At 37.2% G+C, this 19,474-nt stretch overlaps 1 pseudogene; it reads right to left on the bottom strand.

The window, feature by feature from the left end:
* Nucleotides 1–932: 932 nt before the first annotated feature.
* LOC105738199 lies at nt 933–16,764 on the bottom strand (annotated as a pseudogene).
* Nucleotides 16,765–19,474: the final 2,710 nt, after the last annotated feature.

Here is a 19,474-nt window from a genome sequence, read left to right as displayed (position 1 = left end):
CTAATTTGGCCTAATAGTGCCTTTATAAACATCCGTACCTTCAGCTAGGATTTTGGTATGGGGAATAAAGTGAGTGAAGTGGAAGCAAAACTTTCTATTATTTATTCTGGTTGATAACTTGTATGATTGAGAAACTTTAGTAGTTTGGAGAAATACAGTACAGTAGTATTTGCATGGTCTATTCAAGGCACTTATTGAAACGTAGCCCATGTGTCTGAGGATTATTTTACTATTAAGTGTGCGTATATTTGAGAACCATTTTCTGGCTTCACTTTCATGCTTGAAGGAGAATGAGAACAAATCAGCAAGCATTGTGACCTATTCAATGTACCTCAGGGGATTATCATGTTGTTTTGTGTCACTCAAGGTTAGGAAGTCATAAATAGATAAGGGATTAGTGTTGGCACAAGAACCAGAAAGAAAACAGGTAGATACATTTTCCTGGGTAACTTTTATAGGCAATATTATTGCAACTCACTAGACTACAACCTACTAATATGTTGATCCTGTGAAATCCATGTGCTTGTCATCAGGGGATGACTCAGAAGGGAGTGTGTTGCTAATAGCTACTCTGTGATTCTCCAAGAGTCCTGGATCTGCAAATTAGTACAGAAAACTTCCTTAATAAACTGTAATCCATGTTTACTCATATAATTACCATCGATCTGAAAAGGTAAAAGGGAAAATTGTATGTCCTAGTCCATTAGTCTCATTAAACTTTTGTCAAATTATAATAAACAGAAAGTTTTCATAGTACTAAAATAGTATGTGTTTAAATGCAACATTAAATGTGCAGAAGAAGAGGTGACATCTAAGTTAAATATGGTTTGGGAATTACAAACATGTAACAAGCATATAACATTTGAGCTTTAATCTACAGAGAAATTTTGCACTAAAGACCAGTTTTGGATAGGATGCAATAGTATGTGGACTCAGTAGTATGTCACTTGAGTGTAGACACTAGGCTTGTTTGGAAGAGCACGTTCATTTCTCCAGCTTTCAATACCAGCAGGGAACCTTTAGCAAGGATGCCTTTAGAATCTGTACCAACCAGTGGTCCACCAGAGTCACCCTAGAGAGGAAAAGGATATATATATATGTATATATATATATGTATACACACACATACACACACACACACACACACACACACACATATATATACTTATTATTTTCATCTACTGATCTTTAGGCCATTTTCCCAGAATGATGGAACACCTCAGCATCTGGATTTCCCTGTGCTGTAATTCTTCCCATCATCCTGGATAATTTTCAACATCTGTTGGTGATACATGTAATACTTTAGTTCACAGTCTCTTGGCTTCCTTGACTCTGATCATTTTATTGAACCTTTCCATGTCACTCTTTGTTATCACCTGGAACTGCTCCACCTCTGAAACACCATTATTCAGTATTACGATTGTGTGCATCTACCCCTTACGTTTTTTTGTTCCACTTATTCCACTTTTTACTTTGTGTCTGCTCTTCAGTCTCACTAAGAATGTGAATCCTTGGACTCCTCTATGAATGTATTAGCTCATGTCCTCCTGCTCTTCTTTCTTTATGCCAGCTATATTTCATAATGCACCATACCACTGTGGAGCTTCTCAGCTCCCCATCTTTCTCCCCATCATAGCCTGGGCCAAAGCAGACACTGTGAAGCCATGTTACAAATTCACATCCTCAAACCAACACCTCTAAGCAATATTTATGTGTCTTTAGCCAGCTTCTTTTATTTTCTTTTTGTTTTTTTTTTTTCAGATGACTGTTAGCATTTTTTTTTAACAATGAAGTATTTTTTAAAAACTTTTATTTTAGGTTCAGGGGCACACATGCACATTTGTTATATAGGTGAATTGCATGTCATGGGGGTTTGGGGTCTAGGTTCTTTCATCACCCAGGTATAGTACCTAACATGCAGTTTGTCAGTCCTTACCTTCCTTCCACCTTCCACTCTCAAGTAGGCTCTGGTGTCTGTTGTTCCCTTCTTTGTGTCCATATGCACTCAATGTCAGCTCCCACTTATAAGTGAGAACACGCATTACTTGGTTTTCTGCTCCTGTATTAGTTTGCTTAGGGTAACTAAGCAGCTCCCTTTCTAATTTTTCAGGGCAGCCATTCCAAACTCTTGTGATTTCACAGTTTTTAAAAATCCCGTTCCCTCATTCTGAATCTAGTGTTTTACTTTTAAATTCTGAGAGTAAGTGGAGAGTAACAGGTGAGAATCCCTTCATTCCTTGTCTTGTCTTTTGGCTTCTCAGCTTACTTAAGTCAGTCCACATCTGTGTCTACTTTTCTTCTTCTCAGACAGGTAAATGTATTTCATCTTTTAAAAAATTGAGATCTGATCTACAAATAAACATTGTATATATTTAAGGTGTACAATGTGATGTTTTGATATACATATTCATTGTGAAATGATTCCCCCAATCAAGCTAATTAACCTATTCATAACCTCACATATTTACTTTTTTTTGGTGAGAACACTCAAGATCTCTCTGAGAAAATTTTAAGTATACATTATTATTAATGATAATCACCATGCTGTACATTAGATATCTAGAACTTATAACTGAAAGTTTGTACTCCTTGATCAACATCCCCTTATTTTCCCAACCACACCCCAACGCCCCATCCGTGGTAACTATTGTTACAGTATGTTTCAATGAGTTTGATTTTTTTTAGATTCTAGGTATAAGTGAATCTGTGGATTATTTTCTTTCTGTGTCTGGCTTATTTTACTTAGTATAGTGTCCTCTAAGTTTATCATTGTTGAAAATGACAGGATTTTTTTTTCTTTTATATGGCTGAATAATGCTCCTGTGTGTGTGTGTGTGTGTGTGTGTGTGTGTATCACAATTTTTAACCTACTCATTCCTAGATGGACACTTAGATGGTTTCCATATCTTGGCTATTGTGAATAAAGCTAGAATGAACATAGGAGTGTAAATATTTCTTTAAAATCCTGTTTACAATTCTTTTGGATAAATACTTAGAAGTGTGATTGCTGGATACCATAAAAATATGATAATTCTATTTTTAGTGTTTTTGAAGACAATTCATACTTTTTTCCCTAATGGCCGTACCAATTTACATTCCCACCAGTGGTGTACTCTTATCAGAACTTTTTGTTAATAGTCATCCTAATATGTGCAAGGTATAACCTCATTATGGTTTTGATTTATGCTTTCCTAGTGCTTAGTGATATTGAGCATCTTTTCATGCACCTGTCAGCCATTTGCATGTCCTCTTCGGAAAAATATCTACTCAGTTTATTTGTTCATTTTAAAATTAGGCTATTTTGTGTTTTCTTTTTAGCATTGAGTTGTGTGAGCACCCAAGAGTTCCTACAAAGAGGCTTGATGGAAGAGACTTAATAACATTTGCAGAATGTACCAAGAGGTCCATCAGGGTGGGACAGTTTGGAAAATATAGAAGAAAACTCACATTAATAGAAAGTTCAAATACCTATGTAGTAGGAAGGAGACTGAGTGAAAAACACATGCAAGAGATTAGTTTTGAATAGTAAAAGAAACTTGTTTATCCCAAGCCCAGAGGGTGAGAATGAGTACAAATATAAATGTATCAAGGAGAAAGGAAATAAAAGGATTTCTCATATGATTGCTTCCATTGTTTTTCTGGCTAGTAGGAGAAAATATCATATGCTAAAGAAGATAAGGACATGGTGAGATACGTAGGTAAAGAATATAATGAAAGTCCGGCGTAGCATTATAAAAATGCATTAATAATTGTACAGGGTGTTAAGGACCCACATGTAATTATGTAACTCCAGTTTACAAGAAGGCGTGATTTCTTCTAGCTGTTCTCAGTAGCTTGCATATAACAGCAAATACAGTTGATAGATTGCTCTGTGGTTGATGATTATTTGAATGGGTGTCGGGGAAGTCAAGGATGAAGTCACCGAGAGTGCTGTCAATAGAGTGGCTGAAATAATAAAACAATTGTCCTCGGCTGTTTAAGGTTAGGAGAGAGTCATGAGGGTGGGGTTTGACGCACTGAGAAGAAATTAAGAGGAACAGAGCTTTAAGCTCTTCATGATATTGAAGAATAGGTTTAGTGGGACAGCTGGAAAGCTAGAAATTTGTAGTTAGAGATGATGATTATGTATTGCAAATACTTGTTTGCATGTCTGCTGGCTCCTAGAGTACAGGAATATGCTGTGTTTATTTTAATTAACTTCCCTGCACATAGCACAGTATCTGGCACATAGGTAGTAGTCAATAAATAATCACTACATGAAAGATTGCATGAATAAAATAAAGGTTTTCTTGGATTTATCACTGATTCTACCTGCTTAGAAACTTTTGTTAGCTCTGGGACTATTGTTCATAAACAGCAACGGTTGTTAAAAGCACATTAAGCATAAGGAAAAACATCTTAGTGTAGAGTTCAGAGCATGGGCCCTAGAGGCCAATTTCCTGCGTCTAAATCTCAGTTCTTTTGCCGCTTAATAGCTCTGTGAGTTTAGACAAATTACTTGATCTTTTTGTTTCAATTTCCTCATCTAGAAATAGGGCTTACAATAGCACAAATATACTGCAGAGGACTGAGGTAACTATAATACATTGATATTTGTAAAGAGCTTAAAACAGTGCTTGGCACATGGGAATACTATATAAGAGTCGTTAAATCAATAAAATATTTAGGATGTTGGAACCACATTGTGAAAGCTCCATGATTGTTAGTTTTGCTATTAGACCCAGTTGAGTGTTTCTCAGTGAAATGACAATCACACTAAAGTCACCAGTGAACCATCTCATCTCTTCACTGCTTGTTCTAAATTGAGTCTCTTTCCCACTGCTGCTCCCAGCTTTATACAGCAAGGTAAATTAGCACTTTAGGACTTTAATGAGACCTATTTGATATCATTGTAATTCTAATTAGATACTTTGGCTAGGAAACATACTTAAGCCTTTAAAAATTGTCAATCCCTTGAGAAAACTGAACTGATTATTTGGAAATTTAAAACCACAAGAATAAAGTTCTTGAAATTAGAATAAACAGACTTACCTGGCAGGCATCCACACGTGGCTCCAGAAACCCCGCACACAACATTCCAGATGTGATGACTCTGCTATCTGCCTCCCCGTTGTTGCAGGTCCTATTATCTATAATCTTCACTAATCCCTTTTGGAGTACATTCGGAGTTGTTCCTAAAGGAAGAAAATTATATAATTTTTGTTGATGTCACTATTAATCTTTCTGGCTAGGCAATTAGTGTCTAACTTTAACACTATGTACAATTTCTAAATCAAATCAGTGTAAAGTATAATTAAGCTGTTAGCTGTTTTCTTAGTAACAAAAAAGCACGTAATGTTTATAAACATACCAAGCTATTGCTGAAAAACGACCATTTTTAGAAATATTTAGTGTATACATCTATATGTAATAAGATTTTTTCTTTTGAATTGTTTTGAAATTTTATATGTATTATATGTATTAATATGTAATAATATGTTTATTAATGTATTAATATGTTGTATATAAGCAAAAAATAAAAATAACGAGCATATTTTGAATAACTCAGTAAGCTATGTTTTAGAAGATAACTCATGGAAACTACATCTGATTTCTTATTCTGTACAGAAAAGACTGTCTTAGAAAACAAAATGAATCAGGTGCTGTGGCTCATGCCTGTAATCCCAGCACTTTGGGAGGCTGAGGTGGGGACATCACCTGAGGTCAGGAGTTTGAGATCAGCCTGACCAACATGGTGAAACCCCGTCTCTATTAAAAACACAAAAATTAGCCAAGTGTTGTGGTTCATGCCTGTGGTTCCAGCTACTCGGTAGGCTGAGGCAGGAGAATCGCTTGAACCTGAGAGGCGGAGGTTGCAGTGAGCCGAGATCACGCCATTGCACTCCAGCCTGGGCAACAGAGCGAGACTCTGTCTCAGAAAAAAACAACAACAACAACAACAACAACAACAACCAACCAACCAACCAAAGAAAACAAAATGAAAAACTCATATTGCAGGAGCATACATTTTATGATTATTTAAAAATTTTTCAGCTAAGTTTTTACTGTAATTCTGAACTTTGAAATTAATTTTAGGTTTATTTTTCTGCTTTCAAACTGCATTTATAACCGTGAATAGCCACTAAGTGTTCACATTATTAGGGTCATGGGGATGCATATATTTAAATCTTTGCTCAAGTATCACCTTGTCACCTCATTAAAAATGCTGAATTCCCTGTAGTCCCTATTTTTTTCTATGGCACTTAACCGTATAAAATTTGCTATAACCTACTTATTTCCTTTAATATACTTACATCCTTCATTTCTTGGAATTGTCCATTTTCCTTTGTTAAGGATGAAAGCTTTTTCCTTTTTTTTTTTTTTTACTAAGAAAATAGGCAGGAATATCTGCCCATTTCATTCATTAATGTATCCAAACCACCTAGAACAATCCCTGGAACAAAGGTGGTAATTATTTTTCATTAGTAAATGAATAAATGAATGAAGGAAATGAATTACTTATTCAAATAATGTTTTTTTGAAAAACTGCCATCTTAAGAGGAATTATAGTAAACAGCTCTATGAAGTTACAGTTTCTGCATGAATGTTGTTGAGTATAATTTTCAATCCATTCCACATTGTACTCTTAAAAATGATCCAGATAAAGTATTTTTCAGTTTAGGTATAATTCTTAGTACTTTTTAACTCCTAAAATTCAAGCCATATAATGGAGTCAGGTGAGGAACTCACCATCAGACTTTAAATGTTCCCCATCCAGTGACCACTGCTTCTGAATTGCATAGGAATATATAATTAACATCTGGAAGACATGCTTTTTGGATGTTGCTTGTATATAACACCGGTGAAGACAGATGCACAACAGCAATGTCATTGTCATGTGCAGGGTAATGCTAGTTTTCTTGAATTATAACATTCTTGATATTTCACTGTGTTTGTGGATTACTTAAAATAACATTCCATTCTTTAGGATCATGGACCCTAAAAAATAGATTTATTAATTAAAAGTCCTGTATATTGTACTGTAGGAATTAATGTCTTACAATTTTAAAAACAATTAGGTGTGTTTTGAGTTCCCATGATGCTTATAAGCATACAAAAATAAAGTTGTGTGTAAGAGAAAAATAAAAATAATGATAACAGCAGATTTTGAATAATGAAATGTCATGTTTAGAAGATAACCCATGAAAACTACATTTTATTTCTTATTCTGTACAGAAAAGACTGAAGGGGATTTAGAAAAATAAATAATGACAATATAGGATAATAAGATTAAATAAAAAGTGGGCAAGGGTATGGGAAAGTGAACTAAGGGAAATTATGGAAATAGTCTAAATCCTCTTTTTGACCATTAAAATCTATAAATAGAAATGTATTTCTGACCTATTATTTGTTAATCCAGGATTTTTATATTAAGTGCTGAAAAATAGTGCTGCTGAAACATTTTCAAACTCTCTGCTAAAGCAACATAAGAAGCAAGCACGATTTTGAAAGAGCTGAGCAGGTTTGGGAGAGATTTTTTGCTTAAAAAAGACCCAATGAGTGCTATATAAAACCAGTGGAAGTTAATGAAAAGCATCATCAAACAAAAGGGTAAACATGTCTTAGTTAAAAAGGGCAAACTATTGGTGCAATAATATACCCTTTAAAGACATCATCATTTCAAATAGGGCTGTACAAATATGGAAAGATATAGGATGAATTCAAAACCTATGACTAAATAATTTAAACCAAATGCAATAATGATGAGAAAGAAATAAGATCCATGTTCAATTGGGGATTTATAGTTTCTTTATAAAGATGAAGTACAGTGACTCTAGTGTAGTGGTTCTTGACGGGGGACAATTTCATCCCCCACATTTAGCAATGTCTGGAGACATTTTGGTTGTCAATACTGAGGGGTGCTACTAATATTAGGAGTCAGGTATGCCACTAAATATCCTTCAATGCACAGGACAACTTTAACAAAGAATTACTTATACAGTCTAAACTGTCTATACTGCCATTTTTGACAAATCATGCTTCAGCCTATGTCTGTCATTACGTTGATAATTAACTGAGTAATTTTGAGGCCATACCTCACAGTATTAGACAGTTGGATGTGTAGTTGTGTGGGTGCATTATTGAAAGACAGTAGGCTTTTAAGGACTTGAGTGACTTTGAGGCCTTACTTTATGAAGCAGTGAGCAGCAGTGATAAGCCAGCTGTTACTAAGCCATGTGGCTCCGTGTCGGTAGACGTTGTTCTGTGGAAGGCTAGCTTGCCAGGGCCATTCTCCTTCCTCAGCATCCAGACCCTCTGCTATTTTGTTGCCAGAGGGAGTTATTGTGCATTGTCCACAACCTGCTCAAAATACAGTTCTGCTTATGCATGTATATTGGTATAGTAGAACCTACCACAGAGAATCCATCCCATAAAAGGAACTTGAGAAATATTTGTAGAAATGAAGTCCATATTGGGCCAGGTGTGGTGGCTCACGCCTGTGTAATCCCAGCGTTTTGGGAGGCCAGCGTGGGCAGATCACAAGGTCAGGAGATCGAAACCATCCTGGTCAACATGGTGAAACCCAGTCTCTATTAAAAATACAAAAATTAGCTGGGTGTGGTGGTGTGTGCCTGTAATCCTAGCTACTCGGGAGGCTGAGGCAAGAGAATCACTTGAACCAGGGAGTCAGAGGTTGTGGTGAGCCGAGATTACACCACTGCACTCCAGCCTGGCGACAGTGCAAGACTCTGTCTCAAAAAAAAAAAAAAAGAAAAAAGAAATGAAGTCCATATTGTATTATCCATGACATAGCTTTTGTTTTTGTATTTCTTTAAGCTTTTGCTTTTGTATTTCTTTAAGAAAATATCAGGAAGATATTTTGAAATAAAAATGATACTTGATTACAAAGCCCTTTTCTGTAATGGGTATATTGCAAAACATTTGTACAAATTTGTATAATTTGTATAATGAAAATACTGCCATAATCAATGCGTGGGCATAAATTAATGCAGTGGCTTTCAATCAGGACAATTTTGTACACCACCTCCCCAAGAGAGATGTATTTGGCAATTCCTGTGTTAGAGCAGGTAGTTAGGTAGACATGAACAGAGCAGGAGAGCACCCCCGCAACCAGGAATGTCAGGTGACCATCAGGTGATGGTGAGGTGGTGGTTAAACTGTCTCTCTAAAGTAATAATTGGTCACAGCCAGTGCCAGGGAAAGGCAGTCACCCAACAGGTAGAAGACACCTGATGTGGGTGACCAGCAGCTTCCCAATCAGATCTCAGGAGTTGGGCAGTTGGGCTCAAGCATGAGCACTAAGAGGGAAAATGGTGGAGTTTAACTGGTATATGATCTTCCTTTAGGAAATCTCAACTGGTAAAAGAAAAACGCCTCAAATGAGCATGCATACAACTTTTGTAAACACACTGTGCGTGCAGCCCGTCCCAAGTGCTGGCAGGCCATCGTACCTGTGGACAGCTCACCCCAAGGGAAGAATCAGGGGAAAGTAAAGCAGATCCCAGAAGCATGTCAATATGTAAAATACCAAGTCAAATGTCAAACTGTGCACTTGATCTCTCAAGTCACTTGCTTAGCCCGCTTCCAAGTGTACTTTACTTCCTTTTGTTCGTGCTCTAAAACTTTTAAGTCAACTTTCACTTCAGCTCTAAAATACTTGCTCTGGTCTCTCATTCTGCCTTATGCCCCTTCAGTTGGATTCTTTTTTCTGAGGAGGCAAGAATTGAGGTTGCTGCAGACCCACACAGATTGGTTGCTGGTAACACTTGGAGACATTTTTGATTGTCACAATTGTGGAGTGAGAAGCCTACTGGTATCTCGTGGGTAAAGGCCAGGGATAGTGTTAAGTATTTTGTAATACACAGGACAGCCTCTGAAACAATTATGTGGCCCCACATGTCAATAGTGTTAAAGCTGAGAAACCGTGGGTTAGGTAAAAGTACTTGTTACTGAGAATGAGAATATTTAAATAAATTGGAAAGGTTAAATGGTCAATTGCTTCATATAGATGTTAATTATATATGTCTAGATGTACACTGAGATACTCTTTCCTAGGGTGAAAGGGCAATAGAAGATAAGGGAGAACCATGTATATTTTTACAATTTTTTATTAAAAATTTTTTCATGTAAACTTTAAAAAAGGCAACTGGTCCTCTGAAGTCCTTGAGTTTGTATATTGCTTCTAATTCTAGGTTATTCTCTTGTTGCAAACCAAACTTCATGTTGTGAAGGCATCCTTTTCATAAAAATCACTTGGCTAAACTGTGGCCTTTGTGGTTGCTTTTTCTAAATGAGCCAGCATTCACACTGACTTATTGAATGTAACTCCCTTTTCCTTTTCTTCCCACTCCTTTATCATAGACAACCATGATGTAATGCTTGTCCCGTACCATGGACAACCAGAGGTCTAATGGTTTCTTCCTATCCTCTCTTCTGTCTGGACAACTCCTAAAGGAAGTTGGCTTTTACTCAGCTTCCTTCAGAAAAATACAAAAACAAAGATGATTCTCCGTGGGTGAGGAGAACCTTGCCTCTGTGACTCTGCTTCCATCTTTCTCCTCTTACTCAGAACTCTAACTTGTTTTCATGCATTAACTTTCATTCTAAATTCTCATTTAATCATATAATTGCATGTTAGTCTTTCAGCTGCGACCTCTGCAGTTACTACCTTATTACCTCTGCTGAAGTCTTACCTGTCATCTTATAGCTTTGTTATGTCAGAAGAGATCATATGAAAAATTTCAAGGACTTAAGGACTGTAATGAAGATTGCTGGCTGATACTTTCAGAAACACAGGCAAATCAACTGATTTTGTACCGCCTTCCAACTCTTGTAACTACTTCTACTCGTTTACTACTGCATTTTAATACACTTTATGTTGCATATCAAGGCTCTATTTTTTAATGCTGTTTGATCTTCTTTACCCCTCCTTTTTAAATTTAAAGTACAAAGAAGCTAAATAGGCCAAGTGAAATTCAGAATACTGGTATGGATGGTTGTTTAGTATTCCAGCTCCATCCAGCTGGAAAGAGCTGATCTCTCTCTTACCACTGCTTTTATTCCTGTCTTGACTATCTCTCTTCTATGAACCTGACAAATCTCAATTGTGGATTTGGATCATATTGGTACTGAAGTTTTTCATTAGAATAATTGACTTTAAGACATTTTATTGAGGATTGTTTTCTCATACACTGTAAGAGAGAAAAATAATCCAGTACAGGTTTCCGTTTAAGTTTTGCCCAGGTTTCTCAGAAATAGCTATACTGTGACTGAGGGATAGTAAGAGCAGTCAGGGTCAGTGTCACCTGGTTCCAGAGGGTGAGTCCTCTAATCCAGCTGTCTCAGTCAGTCTCAGTCCCCAGATAAGAGCAGTGCCTCTTCTGACAGCCTGCTCTAGGTTCCTACAACCCAGGGGATCATATTTCCTAGGCAGGTAGTGGAAGAATGGAGGCAGAATGCCTTGGCCAGCCAGGAAGAAGCTGCTTGTATGTAAGGCAGCTTACTCTTTGCACACCAAATTTGGGTTCTAGGATCAGAATTCTCCAGTGAGTTTCTAGGCCTGGAGTTCTCATAAGCAAAATAGAAAATACTAATAGATGAAATTTAGTGAGTTCATAATATGAGCCATGTACTCTGATAAGTAATTTACTTGTGGTATTTTATCTTCAAAATAATTTGGAACTGGGGTATTGATAATTTAAATAACTGTAAAAACTCATCCAGTTAGTAAGTGACAGAGCTGGGACTCAAAATTCATATGTAGCTGGTTTTAGATTCTAATTTCTTAATTATCATTGCTTGTCCCTATAACCCCTCTGCCATATGGTGCGTGATAATGTATTCCTCACTTTAATCAATGATATCAGTCAATTTAAGGCCAACTCTGGCCTTAAAGCAGAGTTTCTAAAAGCAGCTTTTCTGTTATTACACATTTATGGATATGACAATGACTCTCAAGGAGAGGTCTCTTTTGGCATCCGAAGAATTAATTTTCCCTTGAAAACAACTTATTCTTGATGAACTAACTTGAGAAGATTTTTGGCTGCCGGCATTGCAATGTCTAAAAGTCACGGGAAAAGAAAGTGAAAATATTTACATTTATGAACACATTTTATTTTCATATTAATGTTAATTGTTTTCTTTTTGGAAACACATTATTCTGTAGGCATAATCATCTTATTCAATCTTGACTATAATTTCTATGTTCATAAGTTAGTATAGAGAGTAATAACATCCTTGCATTCATTCTTCGGTTTCTAAAGAGACTCTCAAGTTCTTCATTATAAGTTATCTGAAAAAGAGGTCTGGATCCTGGAAAGTACTAAAATATATGAAAAATTGTGATCTTCTATCATATTCTGAATGTACAACACAGAAAACTGAATGTATTTGACACCTTTTGTGGACCACTTTAAATTCTTTTTGACTTATCTCTTATTTCTTTATTTTTATTGTACTTTATTTATTTACTTATTTTTTGAGATGGAGTTTCACTCTTGTTGCCCAGGCTGGAGTGCAATGGTGTGATCTTGGCTCACTGCAACCTCTGCCTCCCGGGTAGCTGGGATTACAGGTGTGCACCACCAAGCCCAGCTAATTTTGTATTTTTAGTAGAGATAGGGTTTCGCCATGTTGGTCAGGCTGATCTCGAACTCCCGACCTCAGGTGATCCTCCTGCCTCAGCCTCCCAAAATGTTGGGATTACCGGCATGAGCCACCGCGTCCGGCCCTTATCTCTTATTTCAACTGCAGTTGTGGTGACTACATAAATTTGGATCTGCTTTGCTCAAAGGTAACTTGATAGGTGCCCTGCTAAGTCAGCACCTAAGCCTTCTCACTTTTTCTTTTTTTTTTTTTTTTTTTGAGACGGAGTCTCGCTCTGTCACCCAGGCTGGAGTGCAGTGGCGCAATCTCGGCTTGCTGCAAGCTCCACCTCCCGGGTTCACGCCATTCTCCTGCCTCAGCCTCCTGAGTAACTGGGACTACAGGCGCCCGCCACCATGCCTGGCTAATTTTTTTTTTTTTTTGTATTTTTAGTAGAAACGGGGTTTCACCGTGTTATCCAGGATGGTCTCAATCTCCTGACCTCGTGATTTGCCCACCTTGGCCTCCCAAAGTGCTGGGATTACAGGCGTGAGCCACTGGGCCCGGCCAGACTTCTCACTTTCTGCCAGAAGAAACCTGCTGGACACTCCAGATGGACAATTTGGAAACGCAGGAGTTAATGCCAGGATAGACAGTGACCAATGTAAAATGGGAGCTGATGGACAAAAGCTTCCCTCTTTAGTCATAGCGGGTACAGTTCTGAAATACAACTAATTAGGTCCCAGAGGGTGGAGCTAGGGTTGCCCCTAGTGATGGCCAACTCACTTTCAAGTCAACTACTGCATGCAAGCTTTTGTTTCAAGATCTGCTTTTTGAGAAACCAAGCTAAGACACTTGAATAATTATGTATCTTCACACATAACATTAATAACGAGGAGACAGTACATACATTGTTGTATTAAATGTGTTTTATTGTGTCAAGTGTATTTTACGATATTTTAGCTCTTTAAAAATGAATACTCTTTGTGTGTTAAGTTTCAGTTATTCAAAACATTTGGTTAAGCATGCCATCCCATTTTCCATTCATTTTGGGTCAAAAGAAATTTAATTCAGTAATGAAGCAAACTTTAACATTGTCTGCTAATCCCTGGATAGACAAATTATTTCAGGGAATATTGCAGAATGGAATTATTTACTGGAGTAACTATTTCCTGAAATAATTTGTCTATCCATTGATTAGTAGACAATATTAAAGTTTCCTTCATTACTGAATTAAATTTAAATTAGTAGATCCCTGATAGACAAATTATTAGATCCCATATCTCTGCAGAATTTCAAACCTGTTCTAATCCCATATGAGGTACGAGTAGAATCTGCAGAATTGCAAACCTGTTCATTTCATGTGATAAATGTGCGAGGAGAGGGTGAACAAATGAGCGATGCTTCAAATTTCAAATCCAGAAGACCATAAACCTACTTACCATATCTACTTAAGAGTTCCTCTTCAAAAATAAATCACCAGCTGTTGCATGAATTAAATAGTATGTCACTGTAGGTTCATTTTTATTAGGTTTCTGGATTTCTATAAATCCAAGAAAGAAAAGAACATTCAGTTCTACATGCCGATTACAATAACACACTCTTATTAGGTTGCACAACAAATCAGGGAGACAAAAGAACCATTTACCAGAAAGTCGACTTGTCTGAACAAAAAAGCCAAAGTAATTTAGCAGTGAGGGCTAAGTAGTCATCGGGGTTGTGAGTTGATATGAGTCACACCTACTTAAATTGAAAGCTGGCATTTTTTCATCTAATCTTTCACAGGTGCCTTCCAAAGGCTGTTTTTTATTTGACATGATACTTCTAGGGCTCAGTTTTTAGTTTTGTGGCTTGGCAAATATATCAAACCATATTAAGATTATTTAGGAATAATTAAACTTTTATCTAGACTGGAAAAAAATGTTAATTCCTATAGCTTTGGAACTAATTATTTAGAAACCCTATAATGTTTATGGAAGTTTCTTCTTACTTTGAGATTTTTCTTTATTGATGTATGTCTTGCTAAAGAGAAGAAATGACTTATAATTTACTTTTTTTTTTTTTCTTTTTGAGATGGAGACTCGCTCTGTCACCCAGGCTGGAGTGCAATGGTGCAATCTCTGCTCACTGCAACCTCTGCCTCCTGGGTTCAAGTGATTCTCCTGCCTCAGTCTCCTGAGTAGCTGGGATTACAGGCGCATGCCACCACGTTTGGCTACTTTTTGCATTTTTAGTAGAAATGGGGTTTCACCATGTTGGCCAGGCTGGGCTCGAACTCCTGACTTCGTGATCCACCCACCTTGGCCTCCCAAAGTACTGGGATTACAGGCGTGAGCCACCGCGCCCGGCCATAATTTACTTTTAATAGTTGTATTATCCCAGACCCCTTGGGTAGGTGGAAGACAGGTTATAATGACTGGGGAAGTGACTTAAGCCATCACCCCTTTTGGCAAAGTCGCTGCTGTGGCTGTTTTTGTTTCCTTCCTTTTAAGCCCCTTGGCACACCCTCAGAGTCTGGATATTCCGGTAGATTTACCTCGGAGTTAAGGAGTCAACATTGTAACCTAAGATACTCTGTTTACAATGTCCTATATAAAGGAAGTGACAAAAAACAATGGCACATGCCTACTGAGAAGAAATTCCATCAAAGGATAATAAGACAAAGCAGTTTTGAAAAACAGCTCAGCAAATGTGCATTGGTCTTCTCCTGTGGGGCAAGAATCAAAAAATAGATATTCTTCATGGACCATTGGTGGACCCAGCCCTCACTGAACTTGGAGTCTAATGGAAGAGATTTTAAAAAAATGTGTATAAGTTAAAATCAGTGTAAAAGTGCTGCAAACCAAAAATGAAATTCTAAATCCCCCTAACCATCTGAATGGACCCCTCCTCTCGGCAAGATCATTCGAAAATTAACCTGAAAAACTATTTCAAGGCCATGATTGGAAGTGGGGGTCAGATGTGTCTCATTGTACCCTCCTTCCTTTTGGAATTCCAGAAAAGCCAACCAGCATTAGGATCAACACAGACCTTAAGTCTAATAAGAAGCAATCTTTTCTCTCTGAAGTCTGCTGTTTGGAGGCCTCATCTGCGTGATAACACCTTCGTTTCCCCTTATCGTAACCCAGATATTCCTTTCTATTGATAATAACTCTTTAAACCAATTGCCAATCAGAAAAATTTTAAATCTGCTTGTGACCTGGAAGCCCTGCTTCCAGTTGTCCTGCCCTTCCTGATCAAACCAATGTAACTCTTACATGTACTGATTGATGTGTTATGTCTTCCTAAAATGTATAAAAGCAAACTGTACTCTGACCACCTTTAACACATGTTATCAGGACCTCCTGAAGCTGTTTAACCTTGGCAAAATAAACTTTCTAAATTGATTGAGACCTGTTTCAGATACTTTTGGGCTCACAATAATATGGAAGAAGTATGCATAGACAGTTGAAAACACCAGGAAAAGTCATTTAGCATAGAGGAGTGACAGGGGGAATTGGCATAGCTGATAACAAAAATTCTTTTGGAAGGGCAGAAGGGAGTCAAGATTTCTCTTAGGGGTAAAATAGGCAAAATTCACTGGCTGTTGAACATTAGATTAGAAAAAATCTTAGACACTTTCTAAATGGGCCTTTTGGATCTTCAGTATAGCAGGTCCATGACCACTGTTCATATTTGCCAAGGTTAGGAAGTGAAAAATGCAACTTTGGATGCACTGGTAAGAAGGAGGGCTCATCAAAAAGTCTGATTTCCAGTGAATATTTCTAACCTTAAAAGAAGAAATCTGAAACAGATAAGGATAATCAAATCTAAACTGTGTAATTTTGAAGTATAAGGAAAGATTTTCCAGGAGCTATAGATTAAATTACACTATAAATTCTATCTAGACCACAGGCTTTAACTCTACTTAGGTGAAGTAATGACTTCACCTTCATTACTTTACATGGGTCCAAATGCTAAATTAGCGGATGAGTTTTATTTTTTAGATAGTTTTGCTTTGAGCCTACCAATACAAATTTAGAAGAATTGAGCTGTATTCTCTTATGGAATGTGCTTTAGGCGATATTAAAAATGTTCATGTGGTAGATTTCTGAAAATGTTGAAACTTACGTACATGGACTTACCGAACAAGGTAACAACTGTAAATTGTTTTATGACACAGAAAACATCTTCTACCATGGCAGTTTATTTATAATACTTTTTCCAAAAAAGCTCTAATAGGACTGGTCTACATTAAAAATAAATGAGCAGAGCATAGACCTGGATTGTGGTTGAACAAAATTTGAATTCTTTACTTACTGCAGGTTGTTTGTTTGTTTTTGTAGAGATGGGGTTTCGCTATGATGCCCTGGCTGGTCTTGAACTCCTGGCTTCAAGAGATCTTCCTGTCTTGGCCTCCCACAGTGCTGGGATTATAGGCATGAACCACCATACCTGGCCTCACTGCAGGTTTTGATTAGTCCTCCTGGCTGCATATTTGGGCTCAAAAAAATGCTTTTCTTTATGTTACTAAATAGACTGAAATTTATCTCTGTGGGTACACATTATATATCATTTGTTATTTCTTAAAGTCATGTAGGTTAGTCTTTCACAGTACATATCTTCGATGTTTACCATTTTGACTCTGAAGATATAATGCTAAAGATTTTATTAAATAAAATTAAATCTTTATAAATTAATTGAAGTTAACTTATAATGAGTTGTATACACAGACAGTAGTTCTTAAGGTAGAACTGTACTTCATTTTTTTTAAACCTTTATACAGATTATAAGAAATATGAAAAATCAGGACTATTTTTATTTGGATATTATATATGCTTCTCCTACAACACAAGCCTTTTTTTATTTTAAGCTTTGGAAGCAGTACAAAAGACTGTTGTGATGAAGAGAGAAGAAGACATATAGCAAATCATATATTTAGGCAATCATGTTGATATAGTGAGGAATGGATAATGTATGTTATAACATGTCTTATGTGTTTCTAAGGGGCTCTTTTGAACACACACTAACAGGGGTTTAATATTTAGGATTAGCACTTTCAGTTTGGAAAGTTTCCAGCTTGGTTCTTCCAGGCCCCTAGATACCTTCTAAGGGTCCGCACTTTGATGGCACAGCTCTGATGTTTCATTCAGCAGAGAAGACTGTGGGTTCCTTCAAGTTCATGCCCATTGCTTTTTTTAAGACCTATCTTAAGAGGCATCTTTTCCAGTAAGCTTTCCTTCTTATCTCCCGCTTTTCAGATTATCGCTTAGCTTCATATTTCCTTGCCAGTTTGCACATAGTAGTTTCTGATACAAATTACCCATCACCTAATAATATTAACTCATTCATTATTAATGAATTCACTTTTTTCTTCTGGAATTTATTTCAAGTTTCTTGTTTTTACAATAAACGTATCTTTCCTATAGTTAAAAAAGCATTTCTTCTGGAAACTGTATATGATGGGAAAAATATAGAAAAATAAATATTTAGGTGGTAGTTAATAGACCCAATAACAACCATGACAGAATTTATAGACTTATTTTCTGCAGCACTTATATGGCACTTATATATGGCAATTGCATAGTTTTTGAATTTGCACAATTTAGCTTTCATTAAACACAAACTGTAACTATTATTTTCTTACTCAGAACATGTAGCATTCTTCCATTTCTTCAGAAATTCTGCGTAAGAGACAAGTATGTTGAAGGTACAAAAACGAAAAAAAAATATTGGTTTGAAACATTTTTTTTGAAATCCTTAAGCTTAAATTTTAAATAGAAATGAGACTGGCACACTTGGTAGCTATCTCTCTGTCTTTTTTAAAAAAAGAGCTATTAATATTTTGAATGCCTCTTCCTGTTCCTTAGTAATTTTTTTGCCACATTATGAGCTTCAATAAAATCTCATAGGGCCCAGTGGCTCAGGCCTGTAATCTCAGCACTTTGGGAGGCCAAGGCGGGTGGATCAGTTAAGGTCAAGAGTTTGAGACAAGCCTGGCCAACACGGTGAAACCCTGTGTCCACTAAAAATACAAAATTTAGCTGGGCCTGGTGGCGAGTGCCTGTAATCCCAGCTACTCTGTAGGCGAGGCAGGAGAATCACCTGAACCCAGGAGGCGGAGGTTGCAGTGACCCAGGATTGTGCCACTGTTTTCAGAGTTCTTAGGCTGGGCACAGTGGCTCATGCCTGTAATCCCAGCACTTTGGGAGGCCGAGGCAGGCGGATCACGAGGTCAGGAGATCAAGACCATCCATGGTTAACATGGTGAAACCCTGTCTGTACAAAAAATACAAAAAATTAGCCGGGCGTGGTGGCAGGCACCTGTAGTCCCAGCTACTCGGGAGGCTGAGGCAGGAGAATGGCGTGAACCCGGGAGGCGGAGCTTGCAGTGAGCCAAGATTGTGCCACTGCACTCCAGCCAGGGCAATCTAGACACTAGTGCTTTGTTATGTGATGTGCAAATATTTTTCCCCAGTCTGTGGCTTGTCTTTTCATCCTCTTAACAGGGTATTTCACAGAGCAGAAGTTTTTAGTTTTGTTGAAGTATAAGTGTTGTGCAGTTTTCAGCATACAAATCCTGTACATAATTTGTTAGAGGCTAGAAATGGTGAAAATATAGGGTTCCAACTCAGCCTTTGCCAGCATGGGTGCTGGTGAGGCAATAGTTTTTCAATGCTGTTTTGGCTGGCGTAGAGCCGTTATTGTCTAAAAGAATTTTTTCTTGCTAGGCTGATCCTTTCTTGGTCTTTTGGCCAGAAAGAGGGGGCTTTTTCTGGGGCTTCTTTTTTCTTCCTGTACCCTTGGGAGTTTTGGGGGTGCTGGCTTCTTTAGCTCCAATTTTGGAATATATGAAGTAAAAAGAAAATTCATAGAACCCAACTACCATGTTATTAAACTCTGAAGTCAC

Source organism: Nomascus leucogenys, chromosome 9, assembly GCF_006542625.1.
Source record: "Nomascus leucogenys isolate Asia chromosome 9, Asia_NLE_v1, whole genome shotgun sequence".
NCBI classification, from domain to species: Eukaryota; Metazoa; Chordata; class Mammalia; order Primates; family Hylobatidae; genus Nomascus; species Nomascus leucogenys.
This window is presented reverse-complemented; position numbering and strand designations above follow the sequence as displayed.